This window comes from Ceratina calcarata, unplaced genomic scaffold, assembly GCF_001652005.2.
Source record: "Ceratina calcarata isolate Rehan_Ccalc_2016 unplaced genomic scaffold, ASM165200v1 scaffold205, whole genome shotgun sequence".
Taxonomy (NCBI): Eukaryota; Metazoa; Arthropoda; class Insecta; order Hymenoptera; family Apidae; genus Ceratina; species Ceratina calcarata.
Window position 1 is genome coordinate 62,172 of NW_017142138.1, and position 24,064 is coordinate 86,235.

The 24,064-nt window shown below is 37.6% G+C and overlaps 1 protein-coding gene and 2 non-coding genes across 5 annotated transcripts in view; 1 reads left to right on the forward strand and 2 right to left on the reverse strand.

The window, feature by feature from the left end:
• Positions 1 to 102: 102 nt before the first annotated feature.
• Positions 103 to 175, reverse strand: TRNAT-UGU (transfer RNA threonine (anticodon UGU)). The gene has a single exon. It is a non-coding gene; the product is annotated as a tRNA-Thr (tRNA).
• Positions 176 to 4,742: 4,567 nt separating this feature from the next.
• TRNAT-UGU (transfer RNA threonine (anticodon UGU)) lies at positions 4,743 to 4,815 on the reverse strand. The gene has a single exon. It is a non-coding gene; the product is annotated as a tRNA-Thr (tRNA).
• A 10,064-nt stretch (positions 4,816 to 14,879) lies between these two features.
• LOC108622102 (cysteine-rich secretory protein 2) overlaps positions 14,880 to 24,064 on the forward strand; it is a 65,732-nt gene continuing 56,547 nt past the window's right edge. The window contains exons 1-2 of one of the 3 annotated variants that reach the window (XM_026811209.1): positions 14,880 to 15,053; positions 15,132 to 15,209. The gene's annotated coding sequence lies outside the window, so the exon portion shown is untranslated. Of the gene's footprint in view, positions 15,054 to 15,131; positions 15,210 to 18,778; positions 19,949 to 24,064 lie in introns of those variants that run through there. The other 2 variants (XM_018019770.2, XM_018019769.2) reach the window with 2 other exon arrangements.

Genomic DNA, 24,064 nt, shown 5'->3' on the forward strand with positions numbered 1-24,064 from the left:
AAAAATTAAGTTTTAAAATAAAATTTGAAGGCTATTATACTTGGCTATAAGATTTTAGTTTGTAAGTTACATGATACGAAAAAAAAGGAAAAAAATATTGATTGCCCCCAGAGAGATTTGAACTCTCGACCCCTGGTTTACAAGACCAGTGCTCTAACCCCTGAGCTATGGAGGCTCACGATTTTATTTCTCGATAGGATTGTAGAAAAAGGCAACAGAAATATTTCCATATAAATAATTACTTATTGATTAATCATATATTTGTTATTTGCAGTAATTATTACAAAACGTAAATAATTAAGAGTATTCGCTTTTCCACTTTGCATTTAGTACAAATACGACTGTATTAACAAATATATACTATACGTAAGTGTGTACTGTACATATGTATATCTACATACATTATTATTTCTATACGGTGAGTTGTTGGCATTGCAATTTATTGTTACATCATAAATTAGAACAGAAGTACCGTACAATAATAATAATTAGTATCCTCGAATAATCCTACTTAACAGAGATACAAACAATTTTGTAATGAAAATAAATATAATGAGCATGATTTATTGTTTCATGTTCGTTCGCAACTCACATTTATAATAATTACATTCACATTTCATCGGAATGTATTTACGTAACGATAATGACTGAACCAACATTCATTACATTACGTACTCGTGGTGCCTTTGTGCCATACTTACTTATTCATAGATTTCCGCAGAATTAAATTGTCAGTAGTATTATCTTTCGAAAGCAGTCATGATTACAATTATCCATGGGTAATTATCTCAGTGACATGAAATAAAAGAAACGCCGGGACGATCAAAAATCATTAGTGTCCCCGATTGACAGACAAGTAAACAATTTGTGACAATTAAATCGCCGAGCCGATGGCAATCGTGCCAGGCAAATTGATCATCGATCTTGTTAGCGTTTACCTAATTATATTATTACACGGTGACGGCAGCATTCATGGTAATGATGTTATTCGAGGGAATCGCAGCGCCAGCAGGTGATTTGTTATGCATACGGGATGCGTCGTCCACAATGTACCTGCAGCCGTTTGCCTAGAACGCGATGTGACGGCACGCGAGAGAATTTTTTGGAATTTTGATTTCTCGTGAGAAACACGACTCGATAAAGAGACCCTGCCCGCCTGGAGCGTCTCTCGAAACGAGAAAAATTCACGAGGTGATCTTTGCGTTTCCTTCAGCTAATATTTGATCAACGCTTCTTTTCTGTGGTGAAGCTCATTATTGTATATCTTTCTCTTTCCTTTTTCAAAGCAATTTTTATCACCATTCACATTTGATATACAATAATTTTAGTTTAAGTGTTTCTCTGTTAATACTCGTTAATAATTCGAATTTATGAATCATGAAATTTTATTTATACATGGATGTAAGGTTTTAATAATACGAGAACCTGTAGGAATTAATTCTATGAACGTCTTCGCACGTGGAGCATTAAATACATAATTTCGAAGAACAAACGACCGCTGAAAGAACCATACACGAAATCTCATAAGTTTCCACACCACGCGGTTCGCTCGTTTCTCAACCCGTACTCCGCAGTAAACTAGAACTAGAGTTAAACTTTTGAAGAATAAGAAGAAGCAAAGAAGAAAAAGAAGAAGAAGTAGAAGGCGAAGGCGAAGGAGGCGAAGAAGAGGAAGGAGAAAGTAAGCAACATCCTAACTATGTCCCGTGAATCTTTAATTTGATAAACGTGGCAGTGTGTTTCGCTAAATAAGTCCCTAGTTTCTGTCCAAATAGCCTTTATCCGCGTGTTGCAAAATGTCTGCAAGGATGCCCGTGCTCCAATTTTCTGTTTAATCGGTGCACATACTCACATTCCTACATACGGGCACACGGACCTTGGCCATGTAAACGCGGCATCGCCGTTGTTGTACAATAGGACAGAAAAGAGGGTAGGAAGGAGGGAACAGAGGGCTCGAAAGGAAAAATGGGAACGGACGGATCTGTAGAAAGCCATAGCTTGGGGAAACCAAATGTTTGCGGACAAATCGTCGTCGTTTTCGACGGGGAAAAATCAACAAACGTTTCTGGCTCTGTCCTAATGCACCGTCCGATGGAAATCGTTCCGCACGCGCGGACACGAGTTTTCTTCTCTCTCTTTCGATTCGACCACTGTACCCCAGCATCTATGGATACATTGTCTAGGATAGACAGTCCAAGAATACGATGTGTTGTATCCGATTTCATCGTGGATTTGTTCCTTGTCACGGATTTTGAACGATAAACGGTGTTGTTTTCTTTCTGATCTTCCGGTTCGAAGATTTATGAATAGAATTTGCTGAGACTGATTCATGATTGTGAGATCTGATTAGCATACATTGCTCGGAATTTAAAAAACTCATATTATAATAGAGAATTATTTATTAATTTCTATTCTATGTCTTCAATGATAAGCCAAATACACAAGTAATCACCTTGCAAATTAATTTAACTTTTACTCTTTCTAGAGAATCGAAAAATCTTCCTTAAAGAAAAAATTTAAAAAAAGAATATTAATTCTTCGGATAGAAACCGCAATTTGGTAACTACGGCTTCATCAGTTCGGTAACTTCGGAAATGCTTTGGCAAGTTTTTCGACCTGTAGAGCATACACGCGGTTTTAATTTGATTCGCATCGGAATTCTAGAAATTCAAATCAAGCGATGTACTGAAAATGGAGTGCCGTGCTACCCAATCCTCTATTTTGCTTCTGGTTTTCGTCACCAGAAACTCGGTGCTTCCAGGTTGACTACAGGTTCGTTAGACCGTTAGACTATCAACTACATGGTACGAGGAGCAAATCCGTCCTTTTCGTTCGGGCACAAAGCAAATTTCACGTTAATTTCTGACCATGTATCAGGGACCATGGCGTGCTGGTGCATAGAGTCTCGTCGATATTCGATTTCGTTACGCATGCTATAAAGCAAACTGACTCTTATTCGTTTTAGAATTTCTCCTATTCCCTCGCATTCGATAGATGAATTGCGAGACGTTTCTGAACCCACGGCATCGCTCCAAATATTAATTATTTACGCGTCACCCGAGGCAAATTGGTCAATGCGTTTAAATTGCATTTGGTCATGTTTCACTCTATTTTTGTCTATTGAATTTCATCAAATACGTATGGTGCTTCAGAAAATACTATCATTTATTATTCTGTTATTGTTCTGTGCTTAACAACACAACTGAAAGATTCGGTCTAATGCATGTGTTCTAACTAAATAATTGATGTTTTTACTTCTTACGCTTAACGCATCTTTATATATTTCTCCTCTTATTATTACACTTTAAACTACACTACAATTTAACGTATCCGCGAAAAAGATTCTTTAAATTTATTATACAAACGCAGGGTCGATCGATCTTTCTACTATCACGGGCTTCCATGCAAGTGAAGGAATTCGGCAATCGATTTCCGGTCGATGCCGAGCTCATCGATAATTAGTGTGGTAGAGATAGTACGCGCTTGCGTTATTCCCTAATTCCCTAGAAGCCTTCTCTATTCCATACTCTCACATTCTTAAATTTCTAGGTAAATGTACCTTTTGTACGGTTACAATGTACATATGTACATCAGACTAATACACGTGTATGTATGATTCTATCCGGCTGCTGAATTATAGATCTTTCTTTTCTGCTTCCTTATTATATCTATCTCCTTGTATTCTTTTCCGTTCTACTGGTTATTCTCGATTTTACATATCTTTTTAATACGTCTGACTTGTTTCCGCAAGTTCTGTATTTATTTTCAATGGAGCTGTATGAATAACGAAACCAGCACAAACATCAACATAATTCGATTTACTTTTAATCAGTGGTAATACCTTCACTTGAGATTTGAGAATCGCAATAGATCGAGTAAATGTATTTCGGCAATTTACCTCGCATTATTCTTAGCCACCTTTAAATAGCCAGTCATAGAGGATAAGATGTATCGTCCAGAGTTTAGGAGGTGGGTGAAAAGCGGATATATCATTCGCTGTTAAATGTACAAGATAGCAATAACGTGGGCGTGTTACTGCGAAAGAACCTTGCCACCGATCGTGAACGGGAACGATGTATCTCGAAATTCTCTATAATTTCCGCCACGTATCGGCGAATATACGATGTCTTTATATTACCGGCGAAACCGGTATGGACCCGAGACAAAGAGGGGTGGGCTGCTGGCTGGCTCTCCTCCCTTTTCTAACAATACTAAAGCACTTTGCTCGTCGGCTAACTCCCCGCGGTCTTTGTTGCGCGAATTTATCGATTTCTTACCCGATATCCCTTCGATACCGTTCGAGAAACCCGGCAAGAAAGTCACCATTAATTTACGGGCCATAAAGTGCGCGCCATTGTCTCTCACCACAGTTCGCTGGATAAAAGTCGGTGCGAAATTTTGTATGCCGCGAGAAAAAGACCGAAGTTTGTTAATTAATTCCGCTTTATTTCTTCTCGCTTTTCAGTCGCGGTTGACATTTCAGGATTTAGTAAATCAGTTTAAGATATATATAGACATAGTATACTGAGTTTAATATAAACACAACATATAAACAAACTAAAAGAAAGAAGAAGATGAAGTTGCTAGAATAAGTGGAGATAGCAGAATTGAATCGTCCCTCGTGTTACGACGCGATACCCTGTCTACGGCGGTTTTATGTACTCTTCGAGTTTTCTTATCGCGAAACTTACCTGCCAGATGTTATCAGCAAAAGTATGAAAGACTGTAGCAACGAAAAAGCTTGCCTCCAGAGAGATTTGAACTCTCGACCCCTGGTTTACAAGACCAGTGCTCTAACCCCTGAGCTATGGAGGCTGGTCAAGTTTTTTTTCTTCCGCACGTCTGACTACATCCATATCTATACTACTTAAATGCTCGGCTGTACATTCGTTTCTCTTCGCAAAACCTGACTATGCAAGTGTGTCATGTTTCATGAAATTGAATGTATATCCTGATACTAATGAACAAAGGTTAAAATCGTCACTCGTCGTTTTTAGAAGTAGCCCTCCAATCTATTTTTTTAGTACTCTCACTTTTTACACTTCTTTGTTTTAAACTTCTAATTCCTGAATTAATGTTTCATTATCTCTTGAACTTTAATTCGTTATGCAAAGTTACTGCACTATCTTTGCCATTCTATCACGAATAAGAAGTACCGTGCTTTTTGTTTCACGCCGGTTTTGGGTGCTTTAGTTTCTTTATCGTCCTTAAAGCTTTTTATATTCGTCATTAGAGAGTTGATCCGCAAACTCCTCCCTGCAATATTTTAATGTCCCCTTGACCTCGTTCATGCTTCCCATTTCTTTAAATTATACCATTAAGAACCCTTTTTAGGATAGGAGAAGAGTCATTATGGTCTGACGCTTAAGAAAAGATTGCGAAGCATTTATGTCAGAAGTTAACTGTATTCGTAACAAAAATATAATTCCTTTATACAATGGATTTCAAAGATTCGTTCAAAGGAAGTTGATTCTGTAAGGGTTCCAATTAAGACTTATATACTTGAGTTTTCAGCATTTTTATTGGTTTATTACAATTACTTGTCATGGAAACATGAGAATACCTTTAGATTAATTCAATTGATAATAAAATGAAGAAGCAGTGTTCTTCATGGTTGATCGTAAGTTTCCTCGGGGATGAGTTACGGATGTATTGACTAGCTCTATCTTCTACTGACGCCGAGGATCCAGGCAGCTGGCGTGGGTCTTAAAAGTTAATTGCGACGACGTTCATAGAAAAGCAGCCGCAGATGTTTCGAATGCGAATTTTCCTTTCTACCGCTCACGCGAGAGCGCGGCGTGCCGGGAACACCGAAGTTCCGCAGTTTCAACCGGAAATAATAGCAGTTGCCCGAAGTTCCAGGGGTGACGGTGGCTTGGATCCCTCGCACACCTTCGCCAACTTAAAACCGAATAGGGAAAAAGGGGTACTGATAACGCCGGTTTCCACGGACGCCATGCCAGTTTGATAATTGCGCTGGGAGGACGTCAGCCCCGATACGACGGAACATTTGCATGCTTAATTCGTCGTTTAATAGAATGAAAATTCAAGCTATTGTTATTGTTCTTCGTTTAACGTTAACGACCGAGACTATTTGACGATTGTACCAGATTGGGAATTAGATTGAAAATAGTTATACTGCTATTCGTAAATATTGAAAGTTCTTTTAGAATTTGTAGAAACTGAATTCTTGAACATTAGTTCAATTCCAAAAAATATAAAATAAAGTATTTATATAATAGTAAGTATCTTATTATAGCTTTTGCTTTTACACCATGATAGGCACGTGCAAATGGAATTTAATCAAGTAAGCTTTCAAAGACAAGAATGATTGAATGTTCGATCGAGCTTTCTGCTCCTCCAATTTTGAAAGCCTTTTCAACCTTGCTACTGAATAGACGATCACGAACTAATTAGCATTTAATTAACTTCAGAAAATGCTTTATTGTCGACTCCATTATACGATTTTTTTCGAAAAATTTATTTCCGTTCAATAACACGACTTCAATTTTGATGAAATATTATATGACGTATTCGTATTGACAATTGTTCCATAATTCATCAACGCGAGAGCAAAAATGATGAAGCATCTTTTACGAGTTTAGTGGTGTTTTGTGATATATAAAATTTGACATAAATTCAAAACGCGTATCGTAATTGATATCTCTAGCAATTGTCGAAAATAGCAGAAGTCTCTCATTTTTTATAATAAACCGTTTACTGTTACTGTGATGAATTTTGTAATTGAGGTAGCACATGTTCGTATGAAATATTAAAGCAATTATCGTTTTCATGTATCACTTAAGTTAAAATAAAGGTTCGGTTATCTCAATAATTTAAACAAGGTATGAACCTGAACTCGGGCGAACGTTCACGTGTTTCGAGCATATTCCCGCCGTTGAATTTTACAGGGTATTAAAACGAATGTTAGTTTTTCTCATGCGAAACTCACGAAAATGCAATTCATTCTCTACACGCGTTTATTTCAGTCCTATTTCATGATCGAGCAGTCGAGATAACTCAATGCATACATACGGAAGTATGCAAAGTAACTACTCACTGCACTGCGACAATCGTACCCCAATAAACTAAACATAGTCTTGTGAACACTTTACATCAAAGTTAATACGGAAAATCAATAATATGGCTGAGCACTTGAAAAGTTCCTACTCGTGAACATAGTTAGAACTTGTTCCCCGACATAATTTGCACAGCAAAGTGTTATTTATACCATTAAAATAAGTATTGTCGCTTTTAAACAAGTTCTAAAACTGTGTTAGTAGAATTACAAGGCTATTATTATTAATACCGTCGACAAAGCGATTATTAATCGGTCAATCAGCATTTTGTTAAAATTTTTATTTCCCAACATGCTGCTTCAGACAAAGATGAGAATGATCTCTTCAAGTTACGTGGATATGGTAAAAGTATAGGGAACTATTCCATACGTGAAAAGAGAAAGAACCGGTTATTAGACAACTTTCTGGATCAGGGCTCGCGGGTTACCGCGTATAGTATATAATTCATTTCATTTATCGGTGCAGAGAATCTGTGTAAATGCTCACAGTTTACTAATCAATAATTCATCTATTCAATCATCATAATTAATGATCACGTAGTAATCAGATAAATTTGGAGGTTGAACGCATCTGTTTGAGAATTGTTCGATCATGACAAAACGATATTCTCATACTTTGCAGCTATTTAAAAATTTTATGGTAATCAATCTGTGACATTAATTGGGTACCTTAATCGGAGAACGCGAAAGTCACAAGCCGATTTAACGTTGATCCGAACACGTTCAGCAAGCGAAATAGCTGAGTCTCGCGTCGTGTCGGTGAACAGAAAGGCAAGAAGGTTCCCACAGAGTAGTTCTTGTGCGGCGTGGCCTGTGTCTCAACCGATAATTAGGTATCGATTTCCACGTGCCGGCGAGAATGCCTGCAATAATCGACTTCGCACGTTCCGCTATCTCCTCATTGTTGACCGTGCCCGTCGCTCGCTCGTTCTCCGGAATCGGTGCTATTCGCCGCGTTTTTTTTAACCGTTCCAATCTCTCCGAGGGAAAAGAGGGGAAATAAAACGCGAGAGACTGAGACGGGTCCATTAATCATTGAACGCAAGAGAAAGAGATACGCGCGGCGTCACGGAAATGAGGCAAAAATGCCGTGAAAGAGCGGCGCATAATTCAACAGGGAACTGCCCGCACATCGCGTCGTTCCGGGGAAATATCCGCGAAGGAAGCGATTCGTTGCACGATCATGGATTATCCTGATGATACGAGTCAAGTTAATTCTTCTCGTGTTCCTCTCTCGTTATTTACACGACTCGTTGAATCGTAGCAGCCGTTGGCAGCCACGGACGATTTCATAATTGAGATGCATGCGAAGCGCTCAACGCGCCAATTAATCGATGAGTAATTTGTCATTTTGCATTCTCTGAAGACTAAATGGAATTCGTTTTATTAATAATATGCAATGATTCAATGATTATGCACCTGCATGATAATTGGTCACTTCATTACTAATTACGTGTGATAATAATTTCTAATCACGTTATAAAATGTTAATTTGTCGAACGTGTCAAACTATAAATTCGGTATCGTTTTGTGACGTTCATTCAGAAAGACCGATAACTTTTCATCGACCACGTATACATCATACTACAAGTTGCTGCGCAATTGTAAATTATAGGACATTCTGTCTATACCATTGTTAGGCAGAATCCGATGATCTGTTTCGGTAGATTGCGGAACACGGTTGTTACGTGTGTCGGAGCAAACACACTTGACCGTGCAATTAATCCAAACTGTTATCGTCATCCACCTTGTTGTATGACAGATTCCGGCACACTCGCCGTATCGATTTAGGTAATAGACTAAATACCTTGTCGCAGAGTGAATGTGTCACAATAGAAATATACCCTGTTGAACAAATGTTCCCATATCGGAAAACGTACTATTAAACATTCTTTTTTCAATAATTGGCTTTTTATACTGATAGCAAGCTTAGAGAATCAATTCAAGTTAATTACGTTTTGAAATTGGTGCATCATTTTGTTTTCTTTTCTTTGTTAAAATATTTACAAGACGTACATACTTGTATCTGATTCTTGGATTTAGAGATTCTACAGAAAGTGATGAAAAATTTCTTTCATACATGACACGATTGGTCGGCTAGTTCTTCTTGCGCAAATGATTTGCAGGTGAGCGTGCGTTTACAGTTTTGAATATCATTCTCGTGTACGGGAGACTAGGAAACGAGCCGGTACCGCTCCCGAGACGAGCTCGCATAATGTATAGTCGTATCATACCATTGCTTTCTCGAAAGCCCGTTTACCTTCATCTCGTTGTATCTCCGGCGTTGTGCGACGGAGCGAATTCTCGAGAGCATTATTTCCGCGAGCAAGTAATTCCGTGTTCTGAAACGTATTATTTCTAACGAAACTCGAGAAAATATATCCTGCTCGCTGTTTAGACGGTCGTCTTTAAAACAGTATCGCGTGTTCTCGCCCTGGTAATATCGCGCTTGTTAACCACTATCGCGCATAACACGCTAAACGCTTGCTTCACAATGAACGATCTACAGGATCCATTATTTTCTTTTTTTTATATACGGATTGCATGATGCGATAGCTTGGTTTGGTTATAGATTGTAGCGGATCTTATACACTTTGTCATACAAGTGAATAAAAAGATTTTCAATGTTCGCTCTTAAATTTGTGCAGAACCTCGTCATGGATAATCAAACTTCTGAACGATGTACTAAACGAAAAGACGACGTTTTTATGTAGTAGTTTCATGTACGTTCAAATCACAGGCCGAGTATTATTCGTAGAATTCGAGAAAATAGAGGATCTACAATAGTATCTGAGAAATGAGACAGGACACATCACGAATTTCATTATCCAAATCATGTCTGTACGGATTTACATCTACTGTGTCACAATACAAGCTCCCCACGAAATGATTTGAATACCGCATTGCGGGCGAATGAACTTCGTATTGTACGACCAGACCGGATAAGACTCGGTCAGTGAATTCCTCTAATTTTGTCTGCCTACTTAATGCACGACCGAAATACAATAATATGCTCGTGACAGCGACGCGACTTCACAGGGATTTAATTAAAATTTTCGTATTAACGGATGAAAGAGTTCCATCTCGCGTTCTTCGCTGTAGCATCGTGTCGCGTCGACCACTGAAAGGAGAAAGACCCACGGGATCAGCCAAAGCAGTAGGTATGTTCGTGTAGAAAAAGCAATTAGCGTTTACTTGATCTCTTTGTGCGTTTGACAACTACTGCTGCCAACCGTGAACACCACTGTGGACTTGCGAATTGCAAATAAGTCGATACGAGGATTTTTAGATAAATTCTGCAAATCAGATTATTCGGATTCTCTTCATAAAATAAGAAACCAAGTCCAGTCCTAATTGTAATTGCTTATACGTTTGTGTATGAAAAGTTGAATCTCTGTCCACTGTGTGAAGATGGGTCGATAGGTGATAGGCCACCCAGACAAATTCTACCTGCCTTATTTATATGAAAAAGTCGTTTGAATAAAATGTTTTTCGAAATATTTCGATTTCTCTACGAAATAGAAGGTTCAATGGTGCTGTTTAAATTTCTTTAGCTTTTTTCTATAATCTTAGGAAACACATTGAATTCAAACGATCAACGACTTTTAGACGACTAGTGTGACTGAAGAATCATTTGTTCCGTAACGATTGAGTAGATTTCCCTAGAGCTCGAAGTGATACATGATCTGAATTCAGACGACGAACGATAAGTTCGTAACTGCTTGAGACGTTGGTTAACGTGAACGAGTAGATGAATGCTAATTGCTCGACGGGTATAAGTTTCTTTCACAACGTGGAGAGGTACGCGGGACTGTAGGGAGTCGGAAAACTGTAGTATAGCAATGGAGTCAGGTGACTTACGGCAGCCGTACGTATATCGTCAAGAACACTGCAGTTCCGGTAGCAAGGCTAGACGGTAGGAAAGCGTCGAGTGTGGAATATAAACTTTAACGGATGGCTTCTTCCACGGTGGGTGCCGTGTACCAGAAGTGATCTAGGACCTCTGCGTCCTATTCTTGCAGCTTCTTCAACGCGATCTCCGTCCCAGATATGTACATAGACCGTTTCGCCGCGTCTACTATTGTTCCGGGGATGTGTTATCGTTTTCTATGCAGAAACGCACGAGCTGAATTCAACGTGCGATATGCGTGCTACTCGAGCAATACGTATATGCGCGATGCGAAGTACGTACGGGTCGGAAAAATTTATGTACAAAAGATAATAGCTACTCTTTTTTTTGTACTCGCTGTAATCCCAGGATGTACAACCTGTTCGTTTTTATCCAAGATTTAATCCTTATAAGACGTTTTAGACTAGGACGTTCAAGCTATTTTCAACGTCGGTACCTGTTAGAATGTACATATAATTACAATCTTGCTGTCTCGTTATAATGCTTCATGTAATTTATCATTTTGTCCGCATTCCATGCAATATTGGCATTTTTTTCTTTTTAGAGTAATCAAACGTATATTGATGAGTTGATTATCACGACGAAACGAATTAGTTGACGATTACCTTTATTATGTTAGACTCGACACTTTACATAACGGTAGATGTTGCCAGGTGGTTAGAAGAATACCAGAAAGTCTTCGCACTATAAAGTTACTGTCAGTCAATCGAATCAACAAGTTATGCAAATAAATGATTTTCTGATAATGCAACCTCGTAATAAGATGAATAGAGATAGTAGGTACACTCGGTATAATTTTCTACGTTAAAATATAAAAATATTTTATAGCCGGAGATCGTCGTAAAATGAATACGATAATTTATTTCCAATAAAAAAGTTGTTGACAACCCATTAATTGCACGTGCTCAGTTCCTATTATTAATCTCGAAACAAAGTTGATGCGGACATTTAACGGTCGATTAAAATCTCCGCTACGATAAGCGTCGCGTCTGAATGAAAACGTAATGGCACAGAATAATCCGGCTGCTCTTTTCCCGAGATCCCCGTCGCAGATAACCCCGTTCGCTGTTAATCATTACTGCGTGATATCTCGACATTAGTTCCCCTCCACCTTGTCTACGAATGTATTTATAGCCATAAAAGATTTACATACGCGTATAATTATATTTATTGATGAAGTGTTTCTAAATTAAATGATTAATTTTCTCTTGTACATAAGTATTGATAGGAAAATAGGTAGTCGTCGAACTGTCAATTATTATATATTATGATTGATATTAGTAATCGTTTAATATTATTCAGATTAAATTATTCACATAAAAAGTGATAAATATATAAATCATAATATCAATAATATCACAGAATGGATATGGCTATTCAGACAAAAAGCATATTTTTGATGTCAGTCGAATATTTTATTACCTTTATTCCGTGCTCTCATATCAAGTCGACTGCCCGACCCGCATTTATTGGAAAATATATGCTTCTGGATACATAAAGCATTTATACACGTCTCACGTTTCACCTAGTAGGAGTAACGCCCATTTCCAATTTACATAGGTACTCGCAGCCCCTAATCGAATGTGCATTCACCTACTTGCGTACGTGATTCGCGAATGGACCTCTGTACGTATCTATATATGTATGTATGAGCGCATAAACATACATCCATATATGCGATCGGGATCTCTCTATTCGTTTCGCGAAACACCGTTTCCCTTTACACAATAGCCGAACCTTTGATTGAGAATGTTAGCAGTCGTCGATTTTCGTTTTGTTCATTTGTTATCGATCTTAGTTTCCTTCAGTTGACCGAGTCCCGATTGACCAAGGGGTTGCTCGCTTTGACCTGATATTTTTATCAAAGCCTTAGTGGTTGAATAAGGTTTCCCTCCAATATGAAATCATTTTAGGTAATTAAAACCTTTGATTCTGACTTCTGCCTGAAGACTTTTAGTTTGAAATTTCGATTAAAATTTATAATTCGTTTACGATATCCAGGAAAAACGATTTCTTTGATATTAAACGTTGATAATGTTTCAAATAATTTTCAGTATATCACCGAAAAATACAGACAGACAGATTCGAATGTTGATACTATCTGAACTGATCTGGTTCGTGTTTCAAACTTTTGCCAGTTAGCTTTGGGGTTTACGAATGAATCTCCGCGTTGATTTATGCATCCCAGATGAGTTGATCTGAATATATTTCTATCGAGTCTTACATTCGCGATAAATACGCGTTTGCAGTAAATGGACGTGGCTGAGAATTTCAGACGCGCATGAAATAATTACGTGTCTAAAATATCATTTATATTTCTCAAACGACATGGACACGTTAATCATCAAATCACATTTAATATGCTTCATTATCGTTAATGTTTTCTAACACGTATCACATAGCTAATGTTAACTTCAAATTATATTTATAGGTGGATAAAATTGTACTACAACCTGTTCTCTATAATAACTGGCTATAACTTTAAATAATAATTCATCGACATTGCTTTTGTTCTTCGCTGCGTGTCACGTTTACACCATTATCCCATCACTCGGCTATCCAATTTAAGAGGCGAAGCCGGTCCGCCTGATCGATTGAATTCCAATTTCAATTGCGAGCAGTTCAGCTTTATCATGCAGCCAGATTATTGTATCGGCCACTAGTTTGATTACTGATCGAACTGGAAGTCCTGTACCGGTCCCTCCGAAACCGTTCCCATGTTAGCGAAGTCAGTCCCGTTGAGTTCCTTCGGGATTGGTTACGAAGTTTCAGCCTGAGTTAAGATTAGTTAAGATAGCACGCGACCATCTCAGCTCTTCTCGCGAACCTACCCCATCTAACGTGCACCATCTCTTTAACTTTTTTCCCCTGTTCTACCTACTCCCCTTCAAACTTTTCTCATGCTTCTCACCTGCTCTGAATCCAGGCTCAACCTCTAGTACACATCAGGGACCCCCAATAGCTGTGTTTTCGTAGCATTCGATAATGGTTGAAAATATTATATTATTGTTCCAAGTTTGATAAATATTCTAATGATTCTTTTGCAAGAAGAAAAACCATTGTACAAGTTACTGGAAATCTAATTTAGTAGGAGAATATGACTATACGTTACGGATGACAATTTATGTACGAGGATTTATAGTTCCATCTTGTTCGACACACGATCACTATCGGAAAATTACACGAGAGCGGAACTTGCCACGCCTTAAGTAGAATGGAATCGAGAGTAACTTAAAAGCGACCGCAAGAGGGTTAGTAGAAACAGCCGATTAGAGTCAGCCAAGGAAACTGCCGTTGACACGTCTCCCTTGAACGCGGTACTTTGGTCTTGCAACATCCACGCTGAACTACTATTATTATACGCCAATTGCGAATTCATTTAATAATAACACCCTTGTTTCAACATTTTTTCATTGTTTCTCTCTGGTTCTATATTTTATGATTATATAATAAAATGGAGAAACTGATTCTTTAAATCTAGATCCATAATCGAAATTATTTCCTTAATTGACTGCAGAGTACAGTTTGCATAATAAAATGGACATGAAGGTGCTGCAAGACGCTGTGAATAATCGGAATTAATAATAGTTAGCGCGCGGGACAGTAACTATCGTGATAGTTCACGCGAGTGTTACGATAAAAATGTCTAACAATTATGCGTAATTTATCACATTAGCTCGGACACGGAAATGTCTATTTTCAATCAGTCACGTCGCGTACGACGGGGGGAAACGTTTTTCTCCTTTACCCGCGACGCGGATGATTTAAAACACGTTGTATCGGCCACTTAACGAAGGTGTTATTAGCCCAAGGTTCCATACTGATTATCGTTCATCAGTAGAAGGAATCGTAAACGTTAACAAAGGCTATAAAAGATAGGATAGAGACCATACCAATTGTCAGTATTTTATAGACTTTCGGTATCACTGAGTCGTCTTCTGTCGTTTCAGTAAGAATCACAGATGTTTCACTATGAATAGCGTTATTCTATGGACGAAATAAGTGAACACGAAATAAACAGTAATATACTTTGTTGAACTTTGTCAAAAGTATTTTCAATCGTACGTGGGTTATCGTATTTCTTGTAAATTATTTATTTGGGTTTAATACAACTGGTGTAATTGTATTAAATTTTATTTTCAGAATGCTCAGTGAACTTCCTGTCTAGTAATCTAGGATTTTATTGGATCTAAGGATTTATTAGAATCTGAAGCGGTTGTGGTAAGTGGCTTCTTAATTTATATTTATATTTGTTCTCTAATATTAAAGCACTTATACGATGTATAATGTGCTACAATTGAGTACAGACTTTACATTTAACACTTTTCATTGTTGTGATGCAGAAAATTTTCTATTACAAGCATAAAAAGGTATCAAAATCCGTGTGTATATGATATTTATATTTCTACTTTATTTATTTTTTTAACATTTACCATGTTCTCAAAATAGGAAATACTGAAAAAATAATAAATGTCGATTGGTCTTTAAATATTGATTTAATAATATAATAATATTATATTTATATAAGAAAATAGAGAAGGAAAATGCATAAACTTGTTTTCGAACCTATTTTGTTACACTCGGTATTTCGTTTTCCGCAAACATGTTCAGAATCCGCATTATAATTTGTTTGATTGCAACCGTACACAGACGATGCGTACAATAAAAGATACATGGTTTACTGAGAGTTTTCTTCTTCAAGAATTCTCCGAATTTTTTCAGTTCTTTTTTGCGTGATTATGGAACGTTATTAAAATGTCCTTGCCATTTTTTTATTCATGATAAACGCACTAACTGGAATATATTAAACTTTCAAGTTATGTCACACAATTCACGTGAATATTCATATGTGTACGTACTTACTTTCTTTCACAGGAATTAGTCACATAAAGTAGTTGATTTACGATTATTAGTCACATCTACGTAAAAGCAAAATGTCTATTCTTATCTCCCGTGACGATTCCACGCTTAGTCATTATCTTTACATTTTTAGTTTGTTTTACAAAATATCTACGTTAACTACAATTTAACTTCATTGAAGCTAAAAATAAAATAAACGAAATTCATCGCTCACGACTATTTCTCGTCCTCCTTTTGGATTTATCATTAATTTCGCCAAAAATATCTCGCAATTGCTCGCTCGTTCCCTAACGATCACCTTTTTGCAATTATACTACGGAATTAACGATACTGGTACCGTCCCATAGGAAGTGTAGGAGCAAAAAAGTAGATTTCCGGTTTTAATAGGTACCGGACAACCGGCTCGAGAGCCAGCCTCCGTTCCGGAAATGGTTTTAACGAGACTAGGCGGTTCGAAAGGTGGCTAGGACACGTCGGGACGCGAAGAATCGAGCGCAAAATCACTTTGTACGTGATGTACGTGTATATGTATATGTATATATACATACATATATTGTACGGTATGACGGGTTAAACCGTTCCCCGTGGGGATGGTACCGCCCTCCGAATTGCAAGTCAACTGATGGCCTTAAAGTTGAAATTGCAATAATCGACACGAAAAGTCAGAAGTTGGTCATGCGCAAAATATTTAATCCGAGAATTTCCTGCACAGTAGAATTTTTCGTATTCTGTATTATAAAATGCATGGGTTTGGATAAAAGGATTCTTAGTTAAGAGAGCAGTATTGGATTTTATTTATTTTCATAAAAACAATTATATTCCTTTTTTGGGAATTCGCTCTAAATTCAAGGCAAATGTGTGCGAGTTTCAATTTTTCTTGTATTATGCAGACAAACGAACATTTTCACCATTATGTCGTTTTTTCTGATTTTTATGGAACAATATGTTTTAATTATCTAAACGTACGCTTTTGGCTTTTAATCAGGACTGAGGACTTGTAGATTGTGAATTGCAACAAATCTGTTTCCCCATTTTTTTAAAACAAAAAACGTATGATGGTGGCGCTTAGAGAAAAAAGATACCAACACTCGGTGACGTTGATCGTCTCGATATCGAACGTCTGCGTAGCTGGTGGGCACGTCGGGTTTGTAACGGTGGCGTATGCGTGTCAGGGAACTCGTTGGTCTCGTCAACGGTATGTGAGTACTGTCATTTTCAGAAGTTTTGTTACAACCAGTTCCGTGCTTTCTGTGACACCTTGAAACGAGTCCCGCCACGACCACGTCATGACGTGCGCATATTATACGACGAGCAGAAATTTTAGGATCTTGATGGACGGCGCACGCGAACATCATCTTGCTGAGATGTGATCTGGTTCTGCGTCGGATCATTCCAATATTTCATCGGATCTGTAATTCGATTTCATCCGTTCCACCCTCGTTTCCATCTCTCCTCGAATCCCCTGTGTTTCTCGCTGAATACGACTGACGCACCATTGTCCTATTTTCAAACAAGCACAAGCAATTTATTGAGACACGTATTAGCAATTCAATTTGTTGATACAGAACTGATGACAGAGAGCAATCATGCTTTCGCGTTCCGATAATTATTGAACTAAAGAACAATGTATCACATCTTTTCTTTATAAATCATTATACGAAGAAATATTAGAAAATGGAAAATTCAAACTTGCTGAAGAAATGAAATCATTCACCAAAACTTGAAGGAAATTCCATGAAGGAATTCTTGTATGTATATCATATTCTTGCTGTGAAAGAATCATCGATCCATTTTATTCGTTTCAACGTTTCCTTGCTCCGGGTAGAGTGTATGTACACACAGAAGATAATTCAGAAGTTTTTCGCACGGTTAGATAGTAAAAGTTTAAAGCACCGCAGTTAAATGTTTTTCGTCGTTTTCCTCTGTGTACTCTTTTCAATTTATACTTGTATAATTCACGTCTTATGAACAACCAGCAGTTAGCTCCGTTCGCGAAAAACTTTGTTCAAGTCCCATCGTTTTTTTCTTCCTTCCACACGATTTAGTAAAGCAATATCATTTATATTGTCAGCTCACACTGTGAACGCATCCATTTTTTAGTCTTCACTTTAGGAAAATATATTTCAAACAGTATTTCTTGTTAGAAACGAATACAGATGGAAATATTGTTCTTATGTTTGCGAACGAACCTTTGGATGATTGTGCATGTGTACCCATGCGTTGGAGTAATTTTATTTTCGAAGAAAATGGCAATATATTTTCGTGTGATAGATATTCTATTGTAGGATCGTGACCAGGATTGTGTGCATGTATTTGCCTGAGATTGAAGATCGACCTTTTTCTTATAACTATGATTGAATTTCTCAGGAACGGTGGATTACCTGGATGTGTTGTACGTTTTGTATTGAATTTGCCTCGAAGCTTCCCAGGATAAATGTTTTCACTGTAGTTATTGAAAATTCATGTCATAGTATTTATTCCTTTATTTAAATTACTTACTTATTGTTTTTAAATTATTATTCTTATCACATATAATCTATACTTCAAGTTGTCAGTACAGTAAAAAACATTTTCCTTAGATTACATGTAGATTATTATAAGGAGGCAGATTTGACTTTATACTAAAAGATGCCAGCCACAGAATTAATGAGTAAAACGATTGAGGTAAATGATGCCACAGTTTAACACTCTTCCGTCGCCTCGTGTTCTGGTTGAAATCCTGATGAGGGAGCTTTTCGAGAAGTTCACCCCGAAAAAAAAGAAAGACTGCCAGAAAAAGGAATTCGTTTCGTATGCAGAGCCAAGCCCGCGGTATTCGTTCCCTTTCTCTTCGAAAACGAGCACGTATAATCCGTGGCGCGGCGCGGTATGGCATGGCGTGTCGTCTTGGCGCGCTTGCGAAGGGGTCGTAGCCGAGTTTTTGCCCCTGAGCGTCGGGAGCTTGCGCCAGTTCGGCTTGCGCCGCACAGAGAGACGCGCGCCGCTTCGCTTGGAGCCGCGATCCGAAGTCCGCGTATCACAGTATCGTTTCATCCGCTCTAACTTTCGTCACCCCCAATCAACGTGACCGATAATCGTAATAACTTACTTCCGTGCGCGCTGTTTCGAGGACTGATTCTTCACCTTGTGGAATTTCAATAAGAGAAAAACTTGCTATACATGAAATCAGAAACGAATTTGGTGATGTTGAACAATTGAATTCAGTGACACCGATCGCAAATGATATTCAGGAAACATTTTAGAAATTCCGAAAAATAGTTATGTAGTGAGAGTTGAAGAAAAGTACAGTGATGGACATTTTAATTTAATATAAGCTTTGAGAGGTAGAAGGTCAAGGAACGAGACTGATACCGATAAAAGTCTATCACATCCGGAACGTAATTGAGAGGATAAAGACTGCATTCAGGAGGATTCCATCAGGGTATTAAGTGCAACCAGATAATTGCGAAGTATCGTCGAAGCTTGACTTGAAGAATGGTTTAGTGACCGTCGCGGTACGGTGAGATCCAGGAGTCGTAATTCATGCTTACTGTCTTCTCCCGAAAATCCTCGAGTTGTATCGTCGCGTTAGACTAATACAAGTTATGTGACTTAGGTGGAAGGAATCCTGAATTCCGTACACTTGTTTACGAGCGGGATACGCGCGCAGGTGTTTCTGACTTCGAACGCACAAAGCACGTACTTAGTTGTAACGACTTCGGTGTTGACGTACGATTGACCAAGAATTACGGGAAATCGCGTACCACCTACGCATTCCGAGCACTCACGAGCAGTTTGTGTTGTTATTTTTTTCGTTTCGTGTGATGTGTAACAAGAAGTATTACGGTTGCCGTTAGTTTACGGTGGAACTCATTGAGAGGAATCGGTTTCGTCGACCGAACTCGCTTTATGCGGACGGATTTTCCCATTTGCTTTCTACAGAGAGTGCAGATTTCGTATAGTGTCATAACATTTCGGACTGATAACGGTGAGATTGGCTTGGCTGAACAACGGTGATTAGGCCTGCGGCGATTCGATCCGATTAATTTGCAGAAACGTCGAACTGTGATCAACCCGTCTGGTTCCCGTTTCACAATTCGTCTCTTGTCAAATTCATTCTGGTGAGTAATCGCCTATATCTAAAAGGAAAAAAACGGTGAAATGAGGAAAATCCTTTTTTAACGAGAGACAAATCTCTTGTTAGGAATGATGCGAAATTGATAAGTATATTTCTTGAGTAGGTACTCGAGTATCGTTTAGAGAAGCTTGAGTATATTAAATTGTAGACTAAATATATGTTATTCAGTACATAAGAATGAATATCAGGTTAACCAAAACTTTTAATAAGCATTCAGTATTTGATGAATATTGGATCCATTTTTTTTAAATATTTTTCTTAGTATTTCATCTTCAATTAAAGAACTATTCCGTTTTTTTTTCAATATTCTTGTTAAATATAATTGAAAATGTAATCCATCCGGAAGTGCTTTCAACGTGGAAAGAAGGTAGTATTCGTACTAGAATCGAAACCTATAAATGTTTGGCTTGGAAAATATTTTCATCTTCATTTGTACGTTCAATTTGAAATCCTCCATCTGTTGTGCGTGTATCTGCGAGTTTTTTTTCCCGAAACAGTTGTTCTCTTCGCTCTTGGAATTCGTACTTTATACTACTCTTTGTACGACCCCGAGCATCCGTGAATTCCAAAATGATTGTATATTCGAAACGTATGCAACGTAGCACGAGTCGAATGTATTGTACCGACGTCTGCCAAATGTTGTAAATATTTGTTCGGAAAATTAACCGAACAAAATTCGTCGTTCGCCTCTTGCTTTTCTCCCATTGTTGTTTGTCACAACGACGAGTTTTTATTTACACAGTATGCGTCCTCGCTTTATGATCGAATTAAACGTGCGCGTTCGCTCTCTCATAACCGGGGAAGCTCACATTAAAACCGGCTCTCCTTTTTCGGGTTAAATACCAAAAAATGTCTATCAATTTTTAATAATCTATTGTTCTTCATTAAATTACTTATATATTTCTAGATCTTGTTATTTACTAATATTGACGTTTTAATAGATTTCAAAATTTTAGAACTGCATGTCAAAGTAAAATCAGATTGTGGAAGGTATAAAGAACATAATGGATTTCCTTTTAGGAAAGATGCTATAATAAATACCTTACTTGTCCTATTCATAGTCTCTTTTACGTTAAAAAACCTGCTAAGATAAAACAGGAACATACAGAACATTATTTTACAAGGCATTTATTTAATTAGCATCAGATTTACAAGTCTCTTATTCGCTAGCACGAAATCAACAAGATCTCACTAGTTTAAAATGTCGCATGCTTTTGATGACGACGTGCAATAATTATTTAAATCCGCTTCATGCTGAATCAGCAACGCGATAATGTACATACACATTGACAATTGTAATGATGGACTGAAACCTGCGGAGAGAAGATAAAAGGTGGGGACGATATAATTTATTCCAACTAACCCATTATACGTTCCACGAAAATATTATACTATGGTATCTAGCATGTGACACGGTCCGCGTCCAGTGTACGCCGTCCTCGATTCGGATCAAATGTAAAAACCTACCTCAGCGGTTAACTGTGAGTCTACGATCCGCATCTGGTGTTCAAATCTACTGAACTGGCTTCCCTGAACCTCTGCATCACTGCACGTTTTGCATTTATGCAGAAAGATAAGCCGTCCGGTCCACTGGGTTTCTGACTACTTTCTTTTTTCATTTTAAGGAAAGTGTTTAATCTCCAATTCTATATAGAATCACGGACAGCGTCTAAATACGTACATTCAATATTTTTTTACATTGCCAGTAAAGCTGTAGTAGCAGATGCGTTTAACCAATTCTTGTTAATCAGTATTAAGGGTCTTATGGCATTGTAGTATATGATTTTACTCTAGGGAATTAAAAGATATCTTTTTTGCACTCTCGCTTCCATGATTTCTTGGTGTCATTTTCCATTGTCGTCCACGTAAAAATTCGAGTTCGAGGAAACAAGTGAAGTTAAAATACGGAGCGTGTGCGGCGAAACGAATTAAACAGCAGGCTTTTGAGCGTTGTCACGTTATTTCAAATCGGTAATATTCGGTCGAACGGACGGTTTGTTTGGTTCGAGTGCCATCGACTGTTTCATTTACGATATAATGCGGTATTTGCTCGAGTATCGTTCATTTTAAGCATTTACCGCAGATACACTTTTGTTTCGAATTCGAAGCGCTGGAGCAAACCGTTAAGTACAGTTGAAGGATTCAAATAATGTTGTCGTTACTGTGGAAAGTTCATGTCAATTTTTAAGGACTCGAGAAACGTGTGAGTGAACGAATGGGAACAAGTATTCTCCGGAAATACAAAACAATTTTTTTTGCCTTTCTATGTATGTAACTATTAGTTTATTAAAATCCAATTAATCTCGGAACAGTATCTTCAGAAGATGAAAATACATTTTCCTGCAAAAAGTTTATGGCGAATACTGTCGTTTTTCACGAATAATTTACACGGGATTCCCATGCGTTTACCGTATTAACCACTTTTTCTCGTTAAACGCGTTAGCACAGCCGCGCGGCCGGGAATTATAATCCAATTTTCCAGACGAATAGCTCGAGCTCGTTTTGGCCAGCCGACGAAGATGGCAACGAGCGAATGCAAAAGTTTCGGGCGATAATTTATTTTAGTAGGTCCACTTTTCTGGTAAGAGTCTAACGCGGCTCGGTAAGCTTCTCTTCAACTGGTAAACAAATAACAAAGTTTTCTCTGAACGTGTAGGATATATTTTCACAGAATTTAAAAATATTTCAGAGACAATTCATACTATTTCATAAAAATACTTTGGTGGACGCATTTGTTCATGATATTAATTATAAATCGATCTCTAATGAATGTACAATCGAAACTTGTTAAAGAGAAACTGTTCGAACATAATTCAACGTCATGTGACTATTTCATTTTCTTAATTGTATTACATTCCGCATCGATTTGCAAAATTCCGTAAAACTTTTCGAACTTGATCACACGACAACAGAAAAAAAATAGTACAAATTAAACAATCATGAACGAACAGATAACGTGTAAGGGTATTAAAAAGAGTATCACGACTCGCGAGTAATCCCCGTGTGTTCCACGAAATTTATAACTTCACGTGTCGCGAACATTTTCACTTGCGTCGAATACGATTCTCGTTAGAGAGACTTTTAATGCCATTACATAGTCGTTGTGAATGAATGAACGAAAAAAACAACGGATAAAAAGTAGAAAAATGTAGAATAGATGAACGGCTTTTGTTAAATTCAGGTCAAAGTTCAAAATCCTAATCGGTCTTTTTTGTCTGTTTTTTCATGAGAGAGTAGGTCTCCGTGAATTGGATCATGATTAGAGACTAGATCAAATAATTCACTTTACTGGTAAACCTAGTTGCAATCGTCGCTTTTGTCCAACTCGTTAGAATGAAATTCTTTGTCAATTATTTTGTCATTATGTAATTTATCGCCGTGTAGCATCGAAAGAGCAAATAGTAATTAAGCGTCAAATATTTTCCTTCTGTTTTGTCGTTATTGTTTTTCTATAAATCTTTCTCCTCAAAGCTACATTATTCTTCTCTGGATTTTTGTATCATATATATCATATAATAATTCATCTTTCATAGGCATGCAGTTTCACAAGATTACTATTGTAAATATTTATCATGTACGTTCTAAACAATATATCATACACATGTGTATAGTTTCTGATTTGATATCGTTAAATTCTTCCGGCCAACGGGAAACACTTAACAAACATATTAGTTTCTCTCTACGAGTAGCAATCTGCGTAACTTTTTGTTGACTTAACTGCATTCGCATTATTTCGGAGTATCTTGATTACTGCGTGGTATAGTGATTTCTCCAGACATTTGCTACGCTGTGCAAGCGTTTCCAAACTTGATCCCATATCGTATACTTCACGTGGATACATGTACACACCCACCGTTATCCTATCTTAGGGAGAATCATAATTGTTTCCCCGCAGTGCGTTTTTGTTTCAACAGAAAATAGAATGTTCAGTTAACGATGTATTAGCTATACAGTCAATCCCAAAAGTTTATGTACCTTAGAAAAACGCATTTCCTATAATTAAAAAGAAATCAAACGTCGGAAGAATAATGCTAATAATAAATAGCTACGTGCTAAAAAGTATAGAAGGAAATATCCAATTAAGTATTGACGCTGGCGA